The following is a 27,900-nucleotide window of genomic DNA, read 5'->3' as shown; positions in this document are numbered from 1 at the left end:
GCGGCCCCCCGAGCTGTGAAGACGCAGCACCAAAGGGCAGACAGTGAGTGTGCAAGATTTTAAGTATTATTTCAAGACAGAAAGCATTCATGGAGATCTCCAACGGACCCTTCCACAAACATCCTAAGACATACAATTGAAATTCTTTCTGATTACCTTGTAAGTAGTGTTTGCTTGATGGTCTCAGACCTGTAAAACAAAATTATATGTTTCAAAAAACTTTTTCTTGCTTACTACTTTTCCAATATAAATGCATGTGTTCACAACCCAATTAACACACATCTTATTTACCAATTTTACTTTTTTATAAATTTTAATTATTTTCAGTTATTCAAATGCATTTGGTGTGATATAACACAGTTTCAAAAGAGATATAATTTAATATCAATTTAAAATAAAGTAGTAGAATGAAAATCTGAAAGCTAACAGAAAATAAAAATAAAATGATTTATGAACCACTACATCAATTTCCAAAATCAATTTCCTTTTTAAAATTTGAATCACAAGACTCCTTCAGTTAAAGCTCAAGTTCAATGGATATCAATTTCTGCATCAGTATTGTTATTGTTGAAATTACAAATAATAACAATATCACAGCCTTTGTTTGAAATTCTCCATTTATTCCTTTCTGTAAAATAATAATGATCTAAAGGTTAAAATTATTTCAGAATTTTAAATTGTTACATCAGCCAACCCCATAAATTAGAGAAATCTAGATCCTGCTGTGTGGAATATTTTTGTTTTAACCTTGAGTGATAGTTAGCTTTTCTGTGCCAACATGGCTCCCATAAGAACATGTCGGTGGAGTTTAGCCTGTTTGTCAGGTCGCAGCTTGATTGGAGGGTGACCAAAATAAATGGCTTTCAAAGGCTGGCCTCCCACCACTCTTTCTCCCTGGAGGTGGTTCTCTCTCTCTCTCTCTCTCTCTCTGTCTCTCTCTTTCCTTTCACCTTCCTGTTGACAAGCTATGTATAGCCATACTGAGTCCTGTGAGAGTCCTGGAGATGCTTTCACCACCATTGGATCCACAAGACTTTCACCCATTGGCATATGATCTTCCTGTATTTTGCACCAATCATTGCATGTAGGTATATGAGTCTGAAGAGGGATTAGTGAACCAGTATCAGACTTATGGGTTAATATCATACTTATGGACTTGATTTGGAATGGGCTATGATGTTTTCTTGATATCTAACTATTCTATGATATAAAGGTCTTTCTTATACGAATGTCTCTTGATTTGTTTCTCTAGTCAACCGGGCCTAACACATCATGTAAATTGTTACACAGAAAGAGAGCCAAGTGATTGTCAACCTCACGGTGGACCATTTGAATATTCTTGTCAAAAGTTTCTGGATGGTAAATAAACATAATTCTGTAGCCAGAATACATTTCTAGAGTGAAAAGCTAATTATAAGGGGACTTGGCTACTGTAGTCTCCATCACTAAACTCTTTACATTGGTATGTGCAGTCTATATCCACAATGTGTTCTGTGATTTTGGCATTATGTGAGCACAAATTAAAAACTATGGAATCCTGTTCTCCCAGAAGATCAAGTTTCAGTAGCACTGATGTCTGCAAGAGTGGTAGGAAGGGAGGAATAGGAAGCAAGTGAGGAGGAAGCCAAGTAGGCCAGCACCTGTACACAGTTCCACATACTGGGGGGTTTCCCAGCTCCCACCACCACCTCCCCACTAGATAAAGCCCAAGAGCACACATTGAAAGCCAGTCCTCTGCCTCGCCTGCCTTTCTCCCATCCATGGTCCAAAGCTGCAGGAATTGATTTGGGATCTCTAAAGTCAATGCAGTGCAATCGTAGGGGGAAAACAAAGTAAGAAAAGTAAGAAAAAAGTAAGAAAAAAGCTTCTTTCCTTTTATAAATAACAACAAAAAAACAAAAAACTATGGGATGATGAATGTGTATGTGGGTAGATATTCTCCAAACAGATATAAAATGCTTGTATTCTATTCTTCACAAATAAAGGATTGTTAACTTGTTATGGATGAATTTAATTCTTGACTTACTATATGTGGATTTAGAAATTCGGATAATTTGACTATGATGGATAAAAATTAAAAAGTTCAATTTATAGAATTTATATACTGTTGTATTTAAATGGAAGACAAGCTTTTGGCTTAACTCATTAACTAGAAATATTAATTAAGAATGTCAGTATTGGAAAACCCTTTTGCAATATATTATTCCTGTAATTATCAAAATTATGAGCCATCTTTTCATGGAAGAAATGAAATGTTTGGATCTCCAAAAAATTGAATTATGGGTGGGGGTGGGGTTTAAGAAGTTGTTGAACAGGTAATCCATTTGTAGTAGATAACATTTCGAAGTGTGGTAACAGAGGAAAGGACAATGTACTGCGAATGTCAAAAGGGATATGTGAAGCAATAATAAACCTAAGTGATAAAATTCCATCAACTTATTTCAGTAAAATAAGCATTGTTTGATAATTCAATTAGTAGATTCCACTTTTGCCCTTTATTGGACAGATCATCTCCAGCACATGGAAACCTCTTGAATAATTTATTACATGTCTAACGTAGAAAACCTTACTGGTGAAAAAATCGCAAATTTGGAGTGTTATTTTTGTAAGCTCTGATCAATTCACTTTTCCAAGTGCAGAAAATTGTCCTATGGCAATGCTATCAATTTGTCAGAGTGTCATCGAGGCATGAAACAGAAAATTTTACTTTGTAATAAACATGTCATATTCATACCATGTGCTGTGCATTCACTTTATCTTTTTTAAGAACATTTTCTTGGGAGCTCTTACAGATATTATAACAATCCATAATTCAATCAGACCAAGAATAATTGTACAATTGCTACCACCATCATTTTCAAAACGTTTCCTTTCTTATTGAACGTTTTGATATTAGCTTCCCTTTATCACCCCTCCCCCACTCTAGGAACAGGACATTAAATTGCTTTCTGGAAGCAGCTGATATTTTTTCTTCTACATTTCAGTTACTCTGTATATTCTTTTTTGCCATCTCTACTCACTGCTAGGTAGTTCTTAGTTGAACAATGATCAAGTGTTATAATGGCTTTCTTTTTTAATGCTTTTATTGGCAAGTACTTCATATATCGTAATTATTCCTTCATACTAAGTGTGTGTAATCATCACCACAATCAATTCGATAATATTTTCTTCTCATACTCATTGTTCTTAGCTCCCAATTTCCTCCCAACCCCCCCGTTCTTCTCCTAGGTCATTGTTAATCCAATGTTGTCTCTATAGATTTGCCTGTCCTGGATTTCATAAACAGAAAAGCATACAAAACACAAACAAGAAAAACAACAATTACTAAACAGAAAAATGTCAATCACTTTGAGAGGCCTATGACCTACCAATGAGTGCATTCCTACAATGTTACACTCTAATCCTAGATAATTCAGAAAATACTTCTAACGACCAGACACAAAAATATTGCTGATTAGATGCAAACACTAGAATATTTGTTGATTTTGTGGAATAACATATTGCCATGGGTTCATTAGATGAATTCAGTTCCGCAAATTTCAATTTTTTAAATACACAAACAGATAGCTACCACTCATTAACAGGATATGTACATAATTTAATAGGAGAGTTTGAAGCAAACATGACTAAGGAAATACTGTGTAGTAAGTGAATTATGGGAATGCTCGTGAAGTACTGAGTATCAAAGATTAATTTCACGTAACCAAAAATGGCACTCTCTTTGATACCCTTAAGTCCTGTATCAAATGCCTGTGGCATACATCAGTGATTCAAAAGAGAAGCGATTCATTATGTTTATTATGCATAGAATTTAATATTGTTCTGCATCTTGCGATGAATGATTGAAAATTTTGTAAGAGCAAAGAATAAAAGACACTGAAAATTATATTAGCATGTTAGAGTTGAAAGATATAATTTAAAATTAAATATAGTAATGTTCTGTAATGATTATTATATCATTTGTTCGTTTATATTTATAATAGTAATTAATAAGCAAGTAAAAAAGTGAAGTATGAGCTATTTAAAACAAAATTGGTGAATATCAATTTTTCATTGTGGGGTTTATCGGAATTTATCAGAATTCAGGTAGGTTTATCTCTACCATAGAGCTTGCTAATACTGTATGCAATTACTGAGTTAAGCATTATATTGATTGTTGAAATAATTAAGTTATTTCCTTTACTTTTTATATTGAGAATATGTGGCAGTTTCCTATTTCTTTTTGTAGAAAATATGACATATAGTAACACTTGTAATGCCCTTTCATTCATCTAATTCTGCCCAAGGACAATTTATATATTCAAATGTGTGAGTAAACAGAGGAGTGGGGGGTCCATATAAACCATTTCTAGGTGTACATGGTTCTCAAATGCCTCAGTCTAGCCCTTGCCTGATTATATATAACATTAAAACAAACAAGCCCCCCCAAATCCACATAACCTTTCTCATTTATCTAAAGAGTAAACTATTTTCATTTTTTTTTTAAATTACAGGATGACTTTGCATTTTTCACTACATCAAGAAAAATAGAGATTTTAATGGAATATCTTCATGAAGATTTGTACAATATGAAAAAAATTGGGAGTTAAAATTAATTAACACCTTCAAAAACACTCATATAGAAAGAAACATTTGATTTTTGACTTGAAGCTTAAGTAATGATTGTCTAATTGATGAAGGTAGGTATAACCTTCCAGATTGAAGGAAAATTATGAGCCAATTATGACCAACCAGATTTTCTGCTCCCTGCTTCTGCAACACCTGTGTACACATCTCTACCATAGAGCTTGCTAATAATGTATGTAATTACTGAGTTAAGCATTTATTTTCTCAACATACTCTTTCTAGAGGCAAGCACTGTGTCTTTACTGTTTGCATTGAATAATTCTAGACACATAATCACACAGCAAGCATTTGCATTAAAGGTTGTGGGCAAAGAATATGGGCACGGATGGCGATACACCGTGATGGTGAGGATGACTAGGGCTCTACATGGAGAACTGAGAGAGAAGGTGAAGGGAGTTATACCAAGAAATGTGTCATTGGGCTAGTGGTTCTCCAAGTGTGATGTGAGGCTCCCTGAGATTCCTTGAGATATTTTCAAGCTATCTGTGAGTTTAAAATTGTTTTTATGATTAATAAGAATTTCTTTCTTCTTCTTCTCCTTCTTCTCCTCCTCCTCCTCCTCCTTCTTCTTCTTCCTCTTCTTCTTGCTTCTTCCTCCTCTTCCTCCTCCTCTACCACCACCTCCTCCTCCTCTTTCTCCTTTTGCTCATCTACCTCATCCTCTTCCTCCTCCTTCTCCTAATTCTTCTCTTTCTCAATCTTTCACAGCTGGATAATAAAATTTTCAGATGCTGCATGGCATATGATGATGTTCCTACTTTGATAACAAATGCACTGTGCATTTGTATGTTTGTATTTAAAGTTTCAAAGTTTTAAATTCAAGTGCAGTAATTAATCACAGAGTCTGTAGTAATGGAAAGGCACACAATAAGAAGAACTATAGGTAAATATAACCCACATAAACACAAATCCATAAAAGTTCTCCAACATTTCTAGAATTATAAAAGGATATTTTCTGAGACCACAAAGTTTGAGAAATGTTATCGATTAGCCATTATATATTTGAAATGGGCGGCGATATTATAATATCAATTTTATTTTGCTATGCCCTAAATGGTGATCGATCATTGTTGGTGAAGAAATTATAGAGCTCAGCTGATAATCAGAAAGCGTATGTTCCAAACCCACTAGTCTCTCTGTGGGAGAAAGATGTGCCATGCTCATCCATAGATTGACAGCCTCGGTCACAGTACGAGAAGTTCTATTAAATCTTATAAGGTTGCTATGAACTGAAAACCAACAGAAAGCAGTGGAGTTGGTTTGTTGGTTTTTTTAGTGCTAAGACAATTCAGTATGATGGCCCTATGAACCCCATAAAGCTCTTTAAATGGTCTTAAGTCATGTAATTCATTGTTAATTCAAAGTGCTGTTTATAGAGTCGTGCAGTCTTGCCTTCGGTGTGAAAAACCTGTGTTCAATTCTCAACCAATCCACCTTATGCATAGCATCTGCATCTCTACCAGTAAAGTCTCCAGTGTCATGAAAATGCACGACAGGGATTAGTGGAGCTTCCAGACTAAGAATGATGTCTTTGTTCACTACTTCTGAAATCAGCCAGCGAAACTCATAGATCACAAATATTTAATTGACCACTAATCATGGTGATGGCGCAGGGATGGGAAATATTTCCTTCTGATGAGCACAGGGTTTCCATGAGCTTGAGGCTAACTTGAAGGCAGCTAACAACAATGACGTCCCTTGTGTCAATGTAGCTCTTTATTTTACTTAGTTTTAGTTATAGTTCTATTTAAATAGAGCTTGATATTGGCGATGATATCACTACTTTGTGGAGTTGGCCTCCCCATCCATACACCAAAATCAAGTAAATATTTACTGTTAAATTTGTCTATTCTACCCTTAAAAAAATAACATTTTCTTCTTGAAGGATGTCTTAGGGTTAAGAAAGTAGTTGTTTATATTCATAACTACTCCATCAACGTTTGAAGATGAGGACGATGAGGTATGCATATTTAAACATGCTGCTCACATCATGGCATATGGGTTTTGCTTTCTTATATGAAAAATTGGAGTATATTTTAACAGTTAAGCTATTACAAAGTTTCTGATGCCCTCTGGTACCCAGTTTGAAATTTGGACTTCATTTTGAAAGATCCTTTACCTCAAAAACTTTATATTTTAATAACTTTGAATAAACAGACTTTAATTTTGTGTGCTATGATATTTTGGCTGAAGTTTGGGAACTTCTTAACCTGGTAACAATAGGGTGCTTGCATATGTAATATTCATTTCCTGAATTCATTTTCACCTCACTTGGATACTTTTAATTTTCCATTTTCTCTCAATGTAAAAGTCAAAGGTGCCCTATGAGTTAGTATTAAAACAGGGCATGGAAGACATCCTGTGGTGGAGATTTTTTTTAATGTGCAAAGAGTGCATTAAAATTTCTACTTCCATTTAAAATACTCCTCCAAAAAGAAAATAAAAAAGATAATGCTTATTCTAATAGACAGCCATGATCATTTAATGCATATTAAGGCTTTTAATCTAGGCTTTACTATTTTTCTGCGCATAATAGAGAACTAATCATCCAATTCTTATATTAACACTTAATGTAATCTACGTTTACTCTGAGTGCTTCCTGAGGATTTTACAAACTTTTAACCTATTAACGTCCCTAATAAACACCCTTACTCATGAGTTTTGTTTGTGAAATCTGTGTGGCCCTCTCAATGAATATTCGAATGCAAATGAAAAAGTAGTCTTGTTTGAGACAATGCAACTAGCCAATTCCACTTTGGCTCTACTGGTGATACAGAATTCTCCCGGAGGTTTGGTTATAACTTCTACTTCTTCCTCAGCCCAGGCACTTCTTGAAACCCTGTGCTTCCTAGTCACAGTGACACTAATGTGAACACCTTTCCGGGAAGCTGCTCCATCTGTCTCTTTTCAGACTCCTTGATGCATGACCGAACTTCTAAGACACAGTTATGCCTCAAGGGACCCAGCAAGTGTTGGCAGGACCCACACCAGGAGCTCCCATTGCCCATGTGTTGTACAGCAGATTTTACTTGAATGACACGAATCCCTGTGCATGACATTTTGCATCAACAATCTTATAGAAAAAACAGTCTAGGAGACCAAGATTGTGTGTTACGTAACCCGTTCCTTTCGGCACATCAGCTGTATCCTGCAGCAATCTCAGCTTCCCTTCCTTGTTGATTCATTTCAGAATCCTACAGCACAGAGAGCCGTCTTTTCATTTCCAGCCACTGAGGGCTAAGTTAGCTATAAGCTCCTGAGTCTACACGTCCACGCTTCCCCATCACCCCACTCCTATTTCTGATCAGCTGGTCTCAAATGTGTGGTTTTCTTCTATCCCTTCAAGACACCAGGCATAAACCCAGGAATCCACACAACTCCACTCTTCTTTAGACTGGCTAATTCCTTTTCTCTTTTAGGTATTATAGTTTGCTAGAAGGATTCATTGAATTAATGGAGAAGACAGTATGCCTGCAAAAAATAGTTTTAACAAAGCAAATAAAAAAGAAGGGTAGGGGGAAAGGAAGCAGTAGGAAAGGGGTCAAAAAGATGTTAACTTGGGTGACATTAAAGATAGTATCAGAGGTGGGTGAAAAATGGAGGGGAGTTTAGGACAGTGCAAAACTTTGGGAGATTTGATAAGCTTTTGATACAAAAATGTTGATCTAGTATATAAAGCCGATCTTACTCAAAATAAAATGTTTACATAAATAAAACAAAAACAAACAAAATAAATTTGATAGCTGTAACAGGTGAAAAAAAAGAGCAAATAGAAATGGAGAGATATATAGAATTTATTCAGGGAGGGATTACTGAGTGAAGTGTTCATATCCCAAGGACAGACCCATTACCATCTCTCATGGATAGCCATTATCCTGGGAGCCCCATCTGAGTCTCTTTCTTCCAAAGTCTTTATCAGGCTCATCACATGGTCCTGACAGATTGCAGTATGCATAGTGAGGCCGGTAGGTTTTTCGTCTTGGGTTGTCAACCCTCACTCAGAAGTGTGTCAGGACTCAGAAGCCAGAAGCAAAAGCTACATGGCTATCTGCAAGGAAATTCTACCACAAACGATGTCTATTTCAAATTAATATAAAAATAAAGACATAAATCACATTATACATATTATAGTGTAATCTGTGTATATCAACAATGTGCTGTTGTTAGGTACCATCCAGTCAGTTCAGACCCATAGTGATCACGTGCGCAACAGAAAGAAATGTTGCCCTGTCTTGTGCCACCCTCACAATTACTCTATGTTGAGCCCATTGCTTTAACCACAGCGTCAATCTGAGGGCCTTTCTCTTTGGGGCTGCTCCTCTACTTGACCAAGCATGAAGTCCTCTTCCAGGGACTGGTCTCCCCTGACAACATGTGAAGTATCTGAGACAAAGTCTCACCATCCTTGCCTTTAAGGACTCGGGCCCTACTTCATCTTAGACAGATTGGTTGGTCCCTGTAGCAGTCCATGTTATTTTCAATATTCTTCTCCAGCACAATTCAAATGTATCAATTCTTCTGTCTTCTTTACTCAATGTCCAACTTTTACATGCATAGGAGGCAAGTGAAAATACCATTGCTTGGGTTAAGGTCAACTTTGTCTTCAAAGCAACATCTTTGCCTTTCAGTGTTTTAAAGAGAACTTGTGAAGAAAATTTACCGAATGCAGTATGTCTTTTGATCTTTTGAGTATTGCTTCGATGAGCATTGATTGTGGATCCAAGCAAGACAAAAATCCTTGACAACTTCAATCTTTTCTCCATTTATCATGATGTTACCTATTGGTCCAGTTGTGAAGATTTTGGTGTCTGTTGAGTTGTAATTCTTATTGAAGCCTACAAACTCATTTTCATCAACCAGTGCTTCAAATCTTCCTCCCTTTTAGCAAGCAAAGTGGTATCATCTGTATGTTGCAGGCTATTAATAAGCATTCCTCCAATCTGGTGCCACATTCCTCTTCATATAATCCAGCATCTTTGATTATTTTCTAAGCATAAAGAATGAACAAACATGGTGAGAGGATACAATACCGTCAAACACTGTACCTGATTTTAAACCTTACTATTAAACCCTGCCCTGGTCCTTTGTTCTGCTCACACAAGGGCCTCTTTTCCAAGTACAAGTTCTGCATGAGCACGTGAAATGTTCTGAAATTCTCATTTTTACCAAGGTTACCCATTGTTTGGTTCAACACAGTCGAATGCCTTGGCATAGTCAATAAAATAGGAGTTTTTTCTGGTATCATCAGATTTCAGCCAAGATCTCTCTGACAAGGATATGCCTTGCTTTATGTCATCCTTTTCTGAATCCAGCCTGAACTTCTGATCGCTTTTGATCAATATATTGCTGCAACTGTTGTTTGATGATCTTCAGCAAAATTTTGCTTGCATGTGATATCAATGATATTGCTCTAGAATTGGAGCATTCGCTAGGGTCACCTCTCTATGAAATGAATGCAAACATGGATCGCTTCCTATTTGTTGACCAAGAAACTCTCTTCCAAACGGCCTGGCATTGATGAGTAAGTGCTTCATCAAGCTGTTGAAATATTTCAATTGGTATTCCATCAATTCCAGGAGCCGTGCTTTTGGCTAATGCTTTCAGTGCAGCCTGGACCTCTCCTTGAACACCATTGCTTCATGCTCATATGCTTCCTCGTGAAATGGTGGAATACTGACCAGTTCTTTTTGGCACAGTGACCCGTATATTTGTTCCACCTTCTTTTTATGCTTCTTGGCATCATTCAGTATTTTGCCCATAGGATCTTTCAATATGCATCTTGAGACTTGAATTTTTCTCCAGTGCTTCCAGTGCTTCCAGAGGTTGACTATGTTCTCCCCTTTTGGTTTTCTAATTCCACATCTTTGAATAGTTTTTTACTTTTTCTGCTCAAGTTGCAAATTTTCTAGTCAGAAAAATTTCCTTTGAATTCTGGGGGTGAAATTTTCTATTCAGATCTTTGACTTCATCGTTGCTCCCATTTGCTTTGTATCTCTATAATCAAATAATATTGTACTGGTATATTGAGATACTGCTTAAAGTGACAGACTTCAAGATTGGGCTTTTTTTCATATGTACCTATTGCTGGGACAGATTTATGGGGGACATATTCCATTTTTAGAAAGCGTCTCTTATTATATGTTTCCCAAAAGGAATTGAAGTTGTAATAAGAAGAGAAATAAAAAAATTAATTATCTGCCATGCTAGAGAATCAAGTACAACAACAACAAAATCTACAACATACTTACAGATTAGAATGAGTGGTGAGGAGATTTTTGAATAATTCACATTAAAACATAATGTGTGAACACAGTAAGAGTGATTATGTTGTAAAATTTGAAGTCAGAGCATTCCTAAATTTTTCAATCCAGCTGGGTACAGCGTGTTAAGACTCTTGTTTACAAAAGCCTGGCCTGTCGAGTGAAATCAGCCTTAGTTTCTTGACTCACCAAACTCTGAGAGGCCCCGTCTTGACATGAGCTGTCGCGACCTGTATTATGAGTCCCAACTGACTTTCGAGCCTCTGACTATAGGTCATCAAGAGTGTTGATATGAGACATAGGTATAAATAAGCAACTTATAATAAAGTAGGGAAAAAGAAAAGCAAGTCTTGTCCAAGATGATGAAGCAGAACAAGGAACAAAATAGCAGCATAAATGATTAATTCTTTATTCCAAGTAAGCCTTATTCTCCAGCGAACTTAGGTAAACAAACAACCTAAGCCAATGGTTTTGAATGTCTGCTATCATCAATCACAATTGATAGAGATAGTTTTCCTTGTTTTAGTTGTTTAGTTGTTGTTACTTTCTTTTTCTGACTCATAGATGTTGCCCATTTTTGTGATGCATATACTTTATTTCAAACCCTCCTCATTCCTCTTTGAGCAAGAAATAGCTATTTTCTAGAGGCAAAGGGGCACCAAAGCAATTTTAGTCTCACGTATTTTTCAATACAGTTGATTGCTTTATGTTAGTATATTTAAATAAGGTTCAAAATGATTATAGACCTTTAACTTACAGCAAAACATAGAGTAGTTATAGTTGATCAGTAGCTACAGCATCATGGGCAAACTTAAAAGACTGTTGAACTAGTATTAACTTCCAAAATATTTAAAAGTGGCCATGATTCAATAAGAACAGAGGTAATATTTAACTGCACATCCTTATAAGAACAGTTCAGTGAAACTCAGTTTTGTACGTCTAGATATCACTAGAGTGTACTATTTTGTATTATGGTATCTTCTCTATCATGCTGCACTGCAGATAAATTTTTTCCAAGTATTAAGTCAAATTGGGATGAGCATATACTTTTCTTTTAAAAATGTGGGTGCTGTGAATCATCGATCTGGTCTTCTTTTCTTTTCTGGAGGACCTCTCTACCTAATCTGCTTTAATGCACACAGTACATTATTATTGATTCTTTACTTCTGCGCTTCCTCTAGAACGTAACCTCAAGAAGGGCAAGTATTGTGCCTTCATCATCTTTATTTCTCCCGTGAAAACAACATATCCATAAAAATGAAAACAAAGGCAACTCTAATGAATATTGGTACTTTTGAACAAAATGAATGGATGGATAAAGAAAATGTATAACCTATCTCCAAGAAGCAAATAGGAACCAAAGCCTAACATTGCACTTTAATTATTAGCCATGATTTGACCTCAATTTAAAAATTTTTAATTATTTGACCCCCTAATTTTCTTTTGGATATTTAATGTATAGTTTATTTCTTTCCTTTTTTTTTGAGAATAAACACTGCAGACCAGGTTTGTACTGAGTGTCTAGATAGATATTCTCTAAATGGACAATATGGGTTATCCTTTTACAGAAATAAAAGATCCTGTAGTAAATCCTGGGTAGAAATGTCCCTATTACTTGAAGAACAAAGGTTATTTGTGTAACCAGTTGTGCAGGGATTTTATTATTAAATTTTGCTTTTAAAGATTTTTGTTGTTCTGTATTTTATATTATTTTAAAAAGATGATGCTGAGAAACCACATTTGTAAACTGTAAGACAGTAAAAATATCCTCTATGAAGTAATTTACATTCCAGGCAAATATCAATCTTCCATTGTTTTGCTCAAGATTCTAGAAAACTTCATTGTTCTACCTGTGTTTTCCCTGAGTTCTGTATTACATCGATTTTATTAAAAGTATGGTTCATCAAGAAGTTAGTATTTAATAAAAGGGGTCTCACTGTATCAGACAAGAGTGTTTTTTGATTGGACTTTTTCTATTTCCATTAATACTGGTTCACAGAATTGTCACCTACTAAGATTTTCAACTCTCACCAACAAATGATCAAACACCATGGAGTGCTCTCTCAAGGCGGTCTTATGGAAAAACAAAAGTAGGAACAATTGGGGAGAGGCTAACACTACTGTCACATCAAAAGATCAAATTTTCCTGAAAACAAGTTTCACACCCAGTCTTCTAATTCTTTTAAAGTGTTATTTCTTGGCTGATGATCACTTGATAAGATCACACAAATAAAATAATATTTTTTCATTTTAGGTATAATTAAATAAAAAAAGCAATTCAAAACAGAGATGATTAGTACATAATGGATAATTATGTGCAGTTAGTCTGTCTCCCAGCATAGAGAATCTAATTAGACCTAAGGGACAGTGCATTTTTGCTAATTGTATGTGGCAGACACAACCCATGTGCCTGGTAAACTTGTACCACTGTGTAGATTGCTGAATAAGATTCAGCTAGTTGCTTCCCCCAGTATAAATTGTCCACACCAAACTCTGTCATCAACTGTTTCTTAAATTAGTGAGACAATCACAGCATTTAACTTATTTCTAAATGTAAATGATTTTAATTATTCTTCTAGAATACCTTACATAGGCACAGAAAACGCATTGAAAGGTTGTAGTTTGAATTATATGCTATAATAATGAAATAACGATTGTTAGAACCCTGAATTTAGTAGTGGATTGTTGTTTCAGTTCTTTAAGAACATAAACTCAATTTGCTGGAGGTAACTTACTATTTGTTCAAATAAAAGAACTGCTCTCTACATGACTGAAGAGTCATTTGTTCGATTTTTTGAGGTCATTTCAATTAATATAATGAAAAATGTGTGACCATGCCAAACTTCAAGTGTTTCGTCTTGATTGGAAATAAGCCCCACTTAATTTCTAACTTTTTTTCTTTTTCTACCCCGTCTTCATTAAAGTTTGTAAAGTACAATTGACTTTAATTATTTTCAATATAATAATTCAAACAATTTCCTTGACTAGAGACGATTGTAAAGGTGTCATCAAGCCTAGATTTGTGAAATAAAAGATGTCTAAACAAAAAAATCCCTTGTGATGACCAGGATCCAAGGAGTTGGACGGGAATAAAAACAATTTTTTTAAACCTTCATGACCTGCGTAACAGCAGCCACAGGCCACGGAACGGAAGCCCCTTCACAGACCGATCGTCTGCACGGTGTGGCTGCACTCGTACAACCTGGATCAACTGATGGAGCTTTTCCTCTAGAGGGTTGAAGAGGGGTTAGACAGTCTGGGAAAAGAAAAGATCTATAGATCATTTGGATTTATTTGAAATTTATATCTGAGAAGTACTTTTTATGAAAATTATTGATTAAATCATTTAGCTAGATACCCAAATCTTCCACCATAAATTGTATATTCAGGAACAGTGTTACAGACATATTTCTTCATAATGACTATATAGACAAAAATATAAATAATGTGATAATATTTTATATTGTAACTAATAATATTACGGATAAGTACGATGTAAAATTACAGCACAGCAAACTGCATGAGGCTATTCATGATGCTGGTCATTACAAAATACCTTAAATACCTTTCATTTCGCAAGCTGAAAATTCACAATGTTTAAATATTCAAGTGAAAGAGATTAATAAGATTACTTAATGAATAAAAAGAGAGCTGGTTCGTTTTGAGAAACAATAATGTCAACTAATGTTGTGGTTAAAATAATTTGTCGTCAAACTCAAAATCCATTAACTGTTTTTTCCCCCCCCTTTCTGATATGTTAATAAGTATCTCTCAAAATGATAGTCGTTTCAAGCTTTTCTCAAATTCTTTAAGTTAGGGACTTGAAAAACATTACAAAGTAAGATTTAAAAAAATCACACAAACATATCTATAACAAGAAATATGGCAGAGTACACTTGAATGCAAAAGAAATGGTATTTTCAGTTTCCTTAGGATGCAAATCAGTGTTTGTCAGTAAGTGTGTTTTCTGCAAAATATACTTTGAAGCCAAAAATGACCCTGGAAAAAAAACTCTGTTCAAAATGAAGTATGACTGAAACAGAAAACATTGACATGGATGAATGAAAGCCTAACAAACCAAAAGTTATGGGATTAGCCAAGGCAGTGTTCAGGGACGATGCTATGGGTGTATATGTCTATATTTAAAAAGAAGACAGCATAACTCAGAAACCTAACTTTGCATCCTGAAGAACTAGAGAAAAGAAGATGGATCCCAAGGCTACCATACGTAAGGAAAAAATACAGATTATGAAATAGATGAGTGAAATGGAAAACAGAACAAAAAAAATGAGGATCAATGAACATTATAAGAATATTATGAACAATTGTATTCCAATAAATTATATAAAGTAGATGAAATGAACGCTTTCCTAGAAATACATCAACTACCTATATTGGCTCAAGAAGATATAGGAAACCTCAATGACTATATAACAAATGGAAAAATTAAATGATTACAACCAATCCTTTTTGGGGAGCGGGAGTGTATTGGGAGAAGGCTTATAGAGCATCAGTTTCACATTCACAATTCATAAACATTTTGTTTCAACTCATCTATTGCGATCTTCTCAAGGTACCAGCATATTTCCTTTGTGTGTTTATTTCTTTTCATTCCTCCTTTGTGCCTAAGCATCTGAACTTTGTTCTTGGGTATATGCTGTGTCTTTGTGTTTTAAAAAATGTTTGGTTATGATAGACAGAGGTGCGTTCCACCCCAGACCTGAAGGATGACGGAGGCTCACAGCATTGGGGATGTTGCTCTCTACCCAGTGAATCTTACGTATTTTATCCTTCTGAGGTTTGTCCACAATTTTCTGCCACTCATCTAGGACCTTTTACTATCGGCAGTAGTAAGGAGGCACAATCTAGTTTGGTTCCCAGGGCTGTGGGGACGGATGTCTGGGGACCCTATTAGTCAACTAGAGTTACAATTCCCCCATAATTTTGATTTCAACTTTCAGCATTTTTCTTCCCTCTTGATTGGGAGAGAACAACAATGCCACCCACAATGGCTCACGGTTGACATCAAATTCGATGACGAATGCTGAAAGGTTTTCATTTTAGGAAGCAACACGGATGTATATTCAGTCCTTACTATTTAAAACTGAACTGGAGGTTCTAGTCAACACAGTTGTTGTTAGGGGTCCTGGCTTCAGTTCAAATCAGCTCCCATATGTGCAAGAGAGAAAAGATAAACAAAAAGCCTACATTATCCAATATTATACTATTCGCACAATTATTGTTCTGTTTGAACCTTGAGTGGCTGCTACTCAGTCGATCCATCTTGTCGAAGGTCTTTCTCTTGTTGACCTCATGACCTTTCCAGGGACACATCGCTCCTGATAACAGGTCTAAGGCTGAGGTGGCGAAGTCTTATCATCCTGAATTCTAAGGAGCGTTCTGGCGGCACTTCCTCCAAGACAGAGTTATTTGTCTTTCTGGTAGTCCCCCAGACTTTCAATAGTTTTCACCAGCATCATAATTCAAATGCATCAGTTATTTCTGTTCCTCATTATTAATAGCCTAATGAGTTAGGCAAGCAAAAAGAGTTTGTTTGTTTTTTCTACAGCAAAGAAAAGGCATACAAATTGGAAAGGAAGAAGAGAAACTCAATTAGAAAATGATGATTCAATAAATAAAATATCTCAAAAACAAAAGCAAACCACCAGAAATCCCCTAATGCCAATAAATTAATCAGCAAAGTAACAGGTACAAGATAAACAATGTATTTCACCAAATCAGTAATGGAAAATATAGAAAGAAAATTCAGACAACATTCTATTTACAGTGTCATCTGAAAGAATAAAATATTCAAAAGTAAATTTAATCAAGGAGATGAAAGCCATGTAGATAAAAAATTATCAACATCACTGAAAGATGCTGGAGAAAATAAAAATAAATGGAAAGAAACACATTTTTCTGGATTAGAAAACTTCATATTGTTAAAATGTCAATAAAACACAAATATGCCTATGGATATAATTTCTTTTCAAAATTTGTCTTTTTTTTAGAAATAAAAAAGCCATTCTTCACGTTTATATGGAATAATTTTAAAAGGTTCAAAATTATTGGTGGGGGGAGAACAAAGTTGTAGGACTCACACTTCTTGTTCTCAAAATGTTCTATAAACTATCATAGTCAAAATATTGCAATATTTGTGTAAGGAAAGCTATGTATGGGTATTTCAAATTGTTAGTGGAAAAATTCAATTATCTTTTAAGTACATTGTTCACAAATTTTTGTACTCAGCATAGAGACCAATGGAAAAGAATATAATTCATAAATAAACTCATGAGTATATGGAGAAGTGGTTTATACAAAGGTATCAAGTTCATTCAATGAGGAAAGGAAATAATTCTTTTAAATAAATTACCATATATACTCGAGTATAAGCCAATCCAAGTATCAGTCGAGGCAACTAAATTTACCACAAAACCTGCATAAAAAATGTGCTGAAAAACTCGGCTTATACATGAGTATAGACAGCCAGACAACTGGACTTCTATATGTAAAAAAATTGGAGTTGTTGCCCTGCATATATGATATATGAAATTAACTTTAAATGGATAAATGACCATTATGCAAAAGCTAAAATTACATTGTTCTATATCTATATATTAAGAATTAAGGTTGCAGATGGACATTGGGTCTGGACTCAAGTACTCCTGTAACACAAGAACACTTTGTTCTAATAATCTGGCATTCTGTGGTGCTCACTTTCCCAACACAATTGCTGAAGGCAAAATGGGTCCATAAGCAAATGTGGTGAAGAAAGCTGATGGTGCCCAGCTCTCAAAAAATATAGCCCCTGGGGTCTTAAAGTCTTGAAGATAAACAAGCAGCCATCTAGCTCAGAAGCAAACAAGTCCACATGGAAGAAGCACACCAGCCTGTGGGATCATAAGGTGTTGATGGGATCAGGTATTAGTCATCTAAGACCCAGAACAAATCATACCCAATGTGAACTGGAAGGGACTTAACAACATCAAGAAACAGGTATTCTGTGAGGATTCCAGCGTATAAAAATTTGGGAGGAAAGAAACAGCTTCTACTCTGGTTTTTGTTGGAACCATTGAACTGCCTCTGAAAATGTGGAGAATTAGTAATTTGGTGACGTGGGATGTGAAAACCACCTTGGAGTTAGGAGCACAAGTAATCACTGTGGGCGATTTAGATTTCCCAGTTGTGCTGCAGATTATTTGGGTTAAATGTTTTCAGGCCTTCTCTGATGATTGAATATTTATTTAAAATGTCTGCCCCCGAAGACATCGGAGTGCTATTTCTTAGGACTCACGTTCCTGAGCAAGTCCAACGGCACACTGCTTTGTTTCGACACGTTGCCAGCCTGGCCTTTGTTTGAGGCTGTGCAAATAACACCTTCAGACTATTTTTCTCTTTTAAGGTTGTAGGGTTGCTGTTGGTACCGCTAGAATGTCAGAGAATGTACTAATCAAGGGCGATTTTAATAGAACTAGCAAAAAATAAATTTAAGGTGATTAGGGAACTTGAAGACACTTGGAAACTATCTTAAATTTCAACTTTCGGGGGATGGTGGGGCAAACAAAAAGCACATGACTCCTTCCACAAAACTTATGAAAATGGAAAGTTCCAGTGTTTTCTTCTTTGCTGTTGTCAAAGAGCTCAGAACAAAATAAAAGTCTACAGTCACTGACCAACTTGCTTCAGGCTGGTAGAAAGCTTCTGAGGTGTCTCCTAGATCGTGGTTGTTGTTCCCGTCACCAGAGCAGCAAGAGAGCAGCAGAGCAAAGGAGTGCCGAGAGCTGAGTCACCTTACCATCGTTTCCATGTTTGAGGCCATTGTTGCCACCACTCCCGGCGTCAATCCCTCTCATGAAGGGTTTTCAGTGACTCTTTTTCAGTGACCTCTACTTTATCGAGAATGATGCCTTTCTCCAGGGAATGGTCCCTCCTATCCATGTTTCCAAAGTATCCGATATGACGTCTTCGCATCTTCAATTCTAAGAAGCATCCTGGTTGCATTTCTTCCACGACAGACCTCTTGGTTGTAGTGGTCTGTGGTACCTTCAATAGTCTTTGCCAACACAGGAACTCATTCCTCTCTGCTCTTCCTTCCTTATTCAGCTTTTGTCTAGATATGAAGTAATGGAAAATACCATGACATGAGTCATGTACAACGTAGTCCTTCAAGTGCTATTTTTGCTTTTTAAAAGCATTTTAAGGTATTTTTTGCAGAAGATTCATCAACTGCCATAATTTGTTTGATTTAAAGAATGCTGATTTCATGGATATTTATCGTGATTCCAAATAAAATGAAATCCTTAATAACTTCAATGTTTTCTATATTTATCATGGATTTGCTTATTGGCTAGTTATGTACATTTTTGTTTTCTTTATGTTGAGGTGCAACCTAAACTATAATAGATACTCATAATTATGTTAGTTATTTTAACTATTTTTTCCTACACCTTCTTAAAAAGCATGACCCTTGTATAATGTTTTAAAGCTGATAAAATATAGAAAATAAATACCCACCTAATCTATCGGTATCATTCATCAAATGGATCTTAAGGATCATTTAACATCCTCTTAAAAGTATGAAAAATATGAGAGTTAAAATATTTTCTAAAGTGTTGTATGAAAGGAGAGAAGGTTAGCACTCCCCTTGACAAGGATGGAAGAGGCCCTTGGGCCTTACAACATGCATTGCCACCTACTTTGTGGCATCTAACCACGGTTTTTTAAACCATAGCTGTTTTATAGCCAAGCTGTCTTTTGGCTTAAATGATCTGTCTGTATAATTAATACATTCTCATTGTACTTCACTAAATATATATATATATATATATATATATATATTCTAAAACCTTGGCAGCTAGGTAGATACATTTATTCATTACAATTAATCACAATTGTTTTTGACTTAAAAATGCCAAGGATTTTACTGGTTTTAATACATTCACAAGTCAAATCTTATACTATACACCTGCTTAAATCCTGTTTTTATTCTAAAGAACAATTATAATTCTTGAAAATCATTGGTAGATACCTTTCTTCAAATTTTGATATTGGGAAGAATTTGCATATAACCTCTGACTCCCTTCCAGTACAAAGGTAGAAGTAATTTGCCTTACAGAAGGAGGAGTTGTGCTTTGGTTGTCAAGGAAACAGTAGTGAGGCTAGAGGAGAGCCAAGTGCTGCAAAAGCAGTAAGAGGAGAAACTGGTTTATGCTACTTCTTCTCTCTGTAACTATCTAGTTTTGTTTTTACGTCTCTCCTTATAAATTACTGAGGGATTTAAAAACTTTTTTTGCTTTGTTATTATCATGCCAACAAATTCTCTCCAATCTTCAAAATTGACATGCCTATCTAACAAGATGTGAATTAAATATAAATTTCAAACCAAAGATAAAATGAATACCATCAGATGCAGACTTTCTGTTTTCTGTTTAGAGTAGTCCTTTAAATTTATTTTTTGCATGTTGCTAAGTTTATTCACATTAGGGGGAGAGATCAAAGATAGTTTAGAATGATTGTGATGATCACTACTATTAACAATAAAAAGTAAACCTATAGTAAGTAGGACATTATCTAATAAGTGACCTCAGTTTTTTAAATCTCTATAAGTTCTGATTTCAAAATATGGATGTTTTTAGAATCAGATTTTGGAAAACCATTCTATTTGAAAGAGCTACTTTTAAATGGAGGTGAACTGTGTTCAGAAATTATTTGTGACTTCATCTGTGCTTAGCAACCTAATACATAGCCCAGCAAGGCTCCTTTCTTCTGACTGTTGGCTTCAGCGTGTGGGTTCTTGCTTCTACCCCCTATGTCGTTCTTTTATAAGAAACGTTCATATTTGCAGTTCAGTTGTTTGTCGAGCCTAATTTCTAACTATACGATGATGGGAATCCAGTAGCTTCTGTTCTTTTTTAATGTTCTCTGTCTCTTTTATATCGCAATCTACTTGCACTCCTTTAAAAACGCCACGGGTTTTTCATGCACCAAACTGTAGTTCATTTCATGATACAAAGGGTCATCCTATGTATTTGTGTTGAGACACATACACCTTCCCTTTGGGCCAGAATTGTGATGCTACGGTACACAATTACCTCATGACAAATATGTATCCTTCACAAATATGTATCCTTTTGTCTAGAAAAAAGGGTCTACACGACAGCATTTCTTAATCATGAAAAGATAGGAGTTTTATTTCAATATTTAATTACATAATTACCTTTATATCAATATAACCACATATATTTTTTCATATGTGTAAGGATCATTCTTAATTTAAAGAGGGTATTACTAGACTGAGACCATTCTTGGCATGCCACATTTTCTCTAAATTCATCTTGCAACCTGAACATCTTCCTCTTCAAATATCTTTGCAGATATAACCAAAATAAGTGATTTGGTGTTTTTGATAGTCCATCTGTCAATAGCTTCAGTCATATCCTTGTGTCCAAGGATACGTTTGCCATCTGTTCAAGCTGTCACAGACAGAACTTCCAACAACTACTCCATCACTTCCACTGCAGTCGTTCTCTAGTATCTCACTGAAGTTTCTTCGTTGTTCTTCCAGTTCCTACGAACACTCTCCTTGTTGTCTTTCCAGTGTCCAAGGTTTTCTTATTGCCTAGGCAAATGGCACATTTCAAGTTTTTCTACTCACTTTCTGACATCAACTTTATTTGATGATGACTCAACAATGACAAACTATTTCTTCTTATTTATGCACATTCATATGGTGTCTCAGCATCGTGTTAAATTTTACCCTTACAGTAACAGCTATCCATTTCAGGTATTGGTTTTAAATAGAGTTAGCATTGCATTAAAATATTAAAGAACTATTGTGCTCGAAGGTTGTTCCATGGAAAGCTATGGAAACATTTAGAAGGTTTGAGATGAAAAATCAACAATACTTTAATTATTCTTGATAAGCCTTATCTAATCAATTGAAAAGTTGCAGAAGGAAGGTAACCGTTGTGAGCAACGTTTTGGTTACAAAAGCTATGAGGTAGTAAAATCAATGTAGGATATTACTGATGCATCAGTAAAGGAAATGGAAGAAACTGAAACTGGAGAAGTCCTTATAACTCACATTTGCTCCCTGTCTGCCTGAGGTATAATAAGCACACACAGCATACAAACATACAAACACAAACACACTGCTGAGATCATTTATGGGATGTGACCATTGATATTGGCAGGAACAGAATCTGCCAATTAGGTAGCCAAATTAGGTTACTATAGAATTATATATTGCCACTATAAGAATATCGTATATAGCCTCCCATAGATCCTTTTCTAAGAGAAGCATGTCATATCTGTTAACAGGCTCTGAACCACCAAATGCAATTAGCAGACCAATTTTTAACCGAACCTGCCACCGTGGCTTCTTTAAGGGTATCTGTAGGTGCTAGGTCTTCAGAGGAAAATTGTTATTAGGTAAATTTAACATAATAAAAAATATATTGGTTTAATGTAACTCTTGGAATCTTCATAAACTTGTAATGGATTGTAAAATGGTACAGCACGGGTGTATTTCCTTCAAATGTTGGAAACAGAAATACCATCTGACTTAGCACCACAATATTCCGTGAATATCACAGGAAAATAGGAACCGTGCCATGAGTTGATGTCCTTACAGCAATATCCACCAGTGCAAACAGATGGAACAACCTAAATGTCACCAACCAGAGAAGAGATTAAAAAAGCTATGCTACATATTACTACTTAGTATCAGAGAATGATGCTAACTCTGCAAAATTTCATACCATGGATGGACCTGGAGAACATAGGCTGAGCCAACTAAGTCAGAATAAGTCAATCAAAAAGGGAGAAATCTTGTAGGCAGCTACTCTGATAAAAAGTCATGAAATGGTTTTCAGACACAAAGAAACATGCTTTGATGGTAACAAGGACAGGAATGAAGATCAAGTAAATTGCTAACTAGAGGATCGAACATATTAACGTGGGCAAAGGACGACACTTCGGGGAGCATGAACATTAAATGCAACAAAGGTAAATACTACTGTTCAGACAATTTGTGAACATAGTAAACTACAAATAAATGCATACATAGACACGAAGGAAGATGGAACTGCACTCATGAATGGGTAGGTTTGACAGAGGATGTGTCTACCATATTTTATGTATACTGCAAATTTATCTGTGGCTGTGTTAGGCTGAGTTGACTAGAGAAACAAATCCAGTGACACTCATACATATATAAGAGAGAGCTTTGTATCAAGAAGTCATTATATATCAGGAAACATCCCAGTCCAATTCAAGTCTATAAGAATGATACTAGTCTGTAAGTCCTTCTTCAGACTCACGCAGCCACATGCAATGATGCAGACTGCAGTCATATCTCAGGCAGTAGGTTCAAAGTCATGTGGATCCAATGGAGGTGGAAGGATGACGGGGCTCTGGCAGGTCCCAGAGTGGCTCACCAGTAGGGAGGTGAGGGCAGAGAGGGGGAGAAACGAAGTTTCTTGGGGGGAAATGAAGTTCAATTGACTAAGTTAACTAGTTGGATAGAGACTTGGGGGATCTCTGAGATTATGCCCAGAGTCATTCTTCGGGCTTGGAACTGCATACCACACCTGCGGATCACTTTATATAGGCAGACAACAATGGGAGAGCCCAGTACCTTAGTGGTTTATGGGTTGGGCTGCTACCTGTAAGATCAGCGGTTTGAAACCACCAGCCGCTCTGTGGGAGAACGATGGGCCTTTCTACTCCTGTACAAAGTTGCAGTCTTGGAAACCTACTGTGAGTCTGAATTGACTCAATGTCAGTGAGTTAGGGTTGTTTGTTTTTTTTTTTGGTAAAACAGGGGAATAACATCAGTAGAGAGTTATGCTTTCCTTAGAATAATCAATCATTTAAGATAAAAAATATCTTTTCAGAGTTTGGGACAGGATAGGCACAGAGGGATGGACATGGATACCCCAGTGAGGACTTGGGATGCGTGATGTTCCAGTGGGAGAATCAGCATCAAGGGGAGGGAACAAAATGTGCCTGAACTGTTGACTTTAAAACGGATTTGTTCTATGGGTGGTCGCCCAAGTCACAAGAAAAGTTAAAAGTAAAAAATAAAAGAGTTCAGAATAAAACAAGTAAATACTACTTCAATCGCATTCTTCTCACGGAAAGTCATTTTCTTTACTTTTCATTGGCATTTCCAAGTCAAAGGGAAATGGAGATCTCTGGACCTTTGTATCTGTTTGAAAAATCTCGCCTCAGAGTATCTGATTCGTAATGCTTTCTTCCTCCTGCTATGTGAGTTGCCTTGTTAAGGCCTCAAAACCCCAACTTTCTTCCTGCCTGCAGATTCTGTCTTGGTGACAAGGCCTTCTCCCGGAGGGATGACGCTCTGTCACCCGTGGGAGCTTTCTGAGGACGGGGGCACAGAGGACAACATGTGTAAGACAGGGAGAGTCCCTGCACAGGTGTGCACATTCGCATATCGTCGCCATGTCAGGATAAGAACTTTGGACCCTTGACACGCTGCTTTATGCTCTGTAAAAAAAATCACATCTTTATTTCTCCCCCCCCCCCCAGCCAACTGGTCTGTTCACTTGTACGATGTCTTTTTGAACTGTGCCATGTATTTCTAAAAACACGAGATATTGGAAAAGCTATTTCAGACACATCTAAAAGAAAAATGAAGCTTTTTTGTTTCCAAATCTCTCCATTTTTACCCACATTTTACTCTTTACTCATTCACAGTTATTTAGACCTTTGGAATGACCTCAAATTTCATATGCATGAACTCTAATAAAATGTTTATTCACAGGAATTTATACCAAATTAGATTTTTTTAAATCAAGTGACATGAAATGGTCCCATTAATTAAGTTTATCAGTACAGGTAACAAATAATTATTTGAGTAATTATAATGCCTAATGCATAGAAAAAATTTGTATTTGGAAACAAGATTGTGTTCCTATGTAAAATGGAGTCTGATTTGGGTATTAAAGAAGGATGGCAGGCAGTCTGAGGAAGAGAGCCCGAAATCCCCTCTAAGGGGATTGCTAGGAGATCAGCCTGCTTTCTACATGATCCCTTACTGTGACTGCTTCTCTCTCTCCCTCATTTTGCCATTGAGGGCTTAACTCTGGGGACCCTAGAAAACAGGGTAGACCTGCCCCTGGGGGTTTCCATGATTGTAAATCTTTAAAGGAGGAGAAAGCCTGCCTTTTCCCCCCACTGAGAGGCTGGTGGTTTCGAACTTTTGCGGTTGGAGTTAGCAGCTCCTCTGAAAAACAGCAGGTAGCTCCAATTATTCCTCCCTCCACTGGACAGCCTTCACCTTTACCCTCTCACCAAGCAGTCAGATGAAGCACGATGCTGAAGCAGAAAGAAATGTTCAGATGGAAGTCAGCAGAAGAGATCATAGTGTTGCTCTATTGTACCAAGCTGTTACTGAACTTTTATTCCCTCTTTTAAATAAGAGTAATGATCCATATGACTGCTCAATTCCTTATTTATTCAGGAATAAAAGTTATCAGGCATAGGAATAATATAATCCCTACCCTCCCATAGAATATCTGCTCTTGAGGAAAATTGACACTGCATATATATCTTTTGTCATTCTTTTAAATAAATTAATGCTATTGATTTAAACACTTAAAATCAAGTGTCTATTTTAAGATAACACTTAAAATAAAAAGGCAAAGTTGAAAAAGCATTATCGTTGTTAATTATCAGTAAAAGTTCATTCTGACTTACCATCTATACTCGTGTATAAACCTAGTTTTTTCAGCACATGTTTTATGGAGCTTTAGTGGTAAAATTCGGTGCCTCGGCTGATATTCGGGTTGGCTTATACTCGAGTCTCTACGGTACGTTGTCCTTGTTGTTAGATGCTATCCGGTGCATTGCAGCTCCTAGCGGCCCTCCATACAACAGAATGAAGGTCATGTAGTCCTGAGCCATTGGCACACTCGTTCTTCTGCTCGAGCCTGCTGTTGCAGCCCTTGAGTCTGCTCGTCTCATTGAGGGCCTTCCTCTTTTTTCTTGTTACAGAGTAAACCTCCTCTGTAAGACGTTCTTGCATATAAACTTAGTGCTAGAGGAAAACCCAGGCTTTTTTTCTTGTGGTATCACTGGGTGGATTTGAACCACCAAGGTTTAGGTTAGCAGCCAAGCACAACCCTTTGTGCTCCTTAGGGACTTTCTTCAATATATACAGTAAATCCAGAGCGCTGTGACAATCAAAATTGGCTTAAAGGCAACAAACAATGGCAGTGATAAAAAATAACTGGTGTCACGTATATTTGGGGAGCTAGATTAGATCTTCCCAGATCGGCGATGTTCATGTCCACATAGCTACATAGGTAGATATGGGATGAGGAGGTAAAGTGGGGGTGCACTCAGAGCTTTCCCCTGCAGAGTCTATAACACATCAGAGACCCAGAGATGGGGGAAACAGGACGTGGTTTAAGAATCTACAGTTATTTATACTTCTAAATTCGAATGTGCCTTGTAGAGCCCCTTCATAGCCCATGCATGACTGTTTTCCTAGTACATCTAGACAACAGTGAAGATTTTCCTTATTGAGCTTCCATAGATGTTTGACTTTTGTATCATAACATTTTATCATCAATTATCTTCTGCTTTGTCTCCCCTCATGTTATACACGCACACCCTGCCTACCTACTGATTTATTTAAGTGCAAGTAAACAAAACTTGTGTTTCATGCTGTTTTTATGTGCAGGATACTATCTACCACAACTGGCACCCGGCAGCCATTAACCCCATTTGTTTTAAATGCACTGCTTCCCTTTACACGGCTTCTGTCAAAGCGTGGGACAAAGAATGACTTTTGGGTTGGAATCTTGCTATAAGAAACAGTAGCAAATGTCTTAGCAAATTTCGGGATGTGTCATTCTTCACCTCCATATAGGGGGTGAGAAGAGTACCAATGATACTGCCAGCTTCCTCTGGCAAGATTTCTGAAGAAACTCCTCTATTACATTTAAGCATTTCTGACTGATGACATTAACATCCTGAGCTATTCAAGAAAATGAAGCATAACAAGCCATTGGAATGTTCTGCTAAAATGGCCAAAAATAACAAGTTGTTTTTTTTTTGGTTGTATTTAAATAGCACTCTCCTCTCAAGATATTCAGAACCTAAATGTATAGCAGCTCTGAAGTGCTAAATAATTTCTCTACAGTATAATGAATGGAGTACCAATTTAGATATGAAGAAACTGGGAGGCAAAGGACACAAATGATCTCTTTAGGTCTTAAAATGAAATCATTTGACTCGTTAAGAAGGAAAGGTCTACTAAAACTCCTTCATGGGGCCAAATTAACTGCACTATAATGTTTTATCTTCCTCTCATTGCTGACTCTGGTGGAGACAGTCAAAATTGATGGCCTAGGGATTAGCATAACTGAATTTTAATCCATGTCAGATTGCTGTCTCTAGGTGTATATGCAAATATGCCTATGAAGTATTTGCATATGCTTGTATAAAAAAGGATACTGCTATATGTTTATCAAAAAATAAAAATGTGAAGCAAAGAGGCATCTTATATTTCACAATTTAGGTATTCTTCCATCATGGTTCAATTGAATCCTATAGTAAATATATGTGTAAAACTGGCTTAACACTGTAGCACAAATCATTCTTCTTAGAGAAGTAATCATTCTCCCCAACTATTACCACTATGCTTTATGCTGTATTTTCATTTTCGTATTGAAATTTTCAAACTAAAACAGAAATGAATATTTTAAAATAGCATTAAGTGGGTATGGTATCTTACTTTATTACTCTAACTCTAGTAATTATAATGTATGAAGTGGAGGTCCCTGGATTATTGGGGAAAAAAACAAAAAAACCCAAAAAGCAAAAAATCCTTTTTAGATAAATAAGACCAAGTTTACCCAGTTGGTCCCACGTGGCTAAGAAAAAAGAAGGGAGAAAGAAGCCCTTCAGGATTCAGATGCTCGAAAAAGATTTAAAGAGTTTTTATTCTTTGATAAAGCTTTTAAGAACTGTTTATCTATTTTTC

At 36.2% G+C, this 27,900-nt stretch overlaps 1 pseudogene; it reads left to right on the top strand.

Moving 5' to 3' along the window:
• Positions 1–19,495: 19,495 nt before the first annotated feature.
• Positions 19,496–19,608, top strand: LOC115869603 (annotated as a pseudogene).
• Positions 19,609–27,900: the final 8,292 nt, after the last annotated feature.

The sequence above is a fragment of the Echinops telfairi genome, unplaced genomic scaffold (genome assembly GCF_000313985.2).
Source record: "Echinops telfairi isolate 266 unplaced genomic scaffold, ASM31398v2 ScPeMD7_31;HRSCAF=116, whole genome shotgun sequence".
NCBI classification, from domain to species: Eukaryota; Metazoa; Chordata; class Mammalia; order Afrosoricida; family Tenrecidae; genus Echinops; species Echinops telfairi.
Note: the sequence above shows the minus strand (reverse complement) of the source record. Positions and strands in the feature narration are given on the sequence as shown.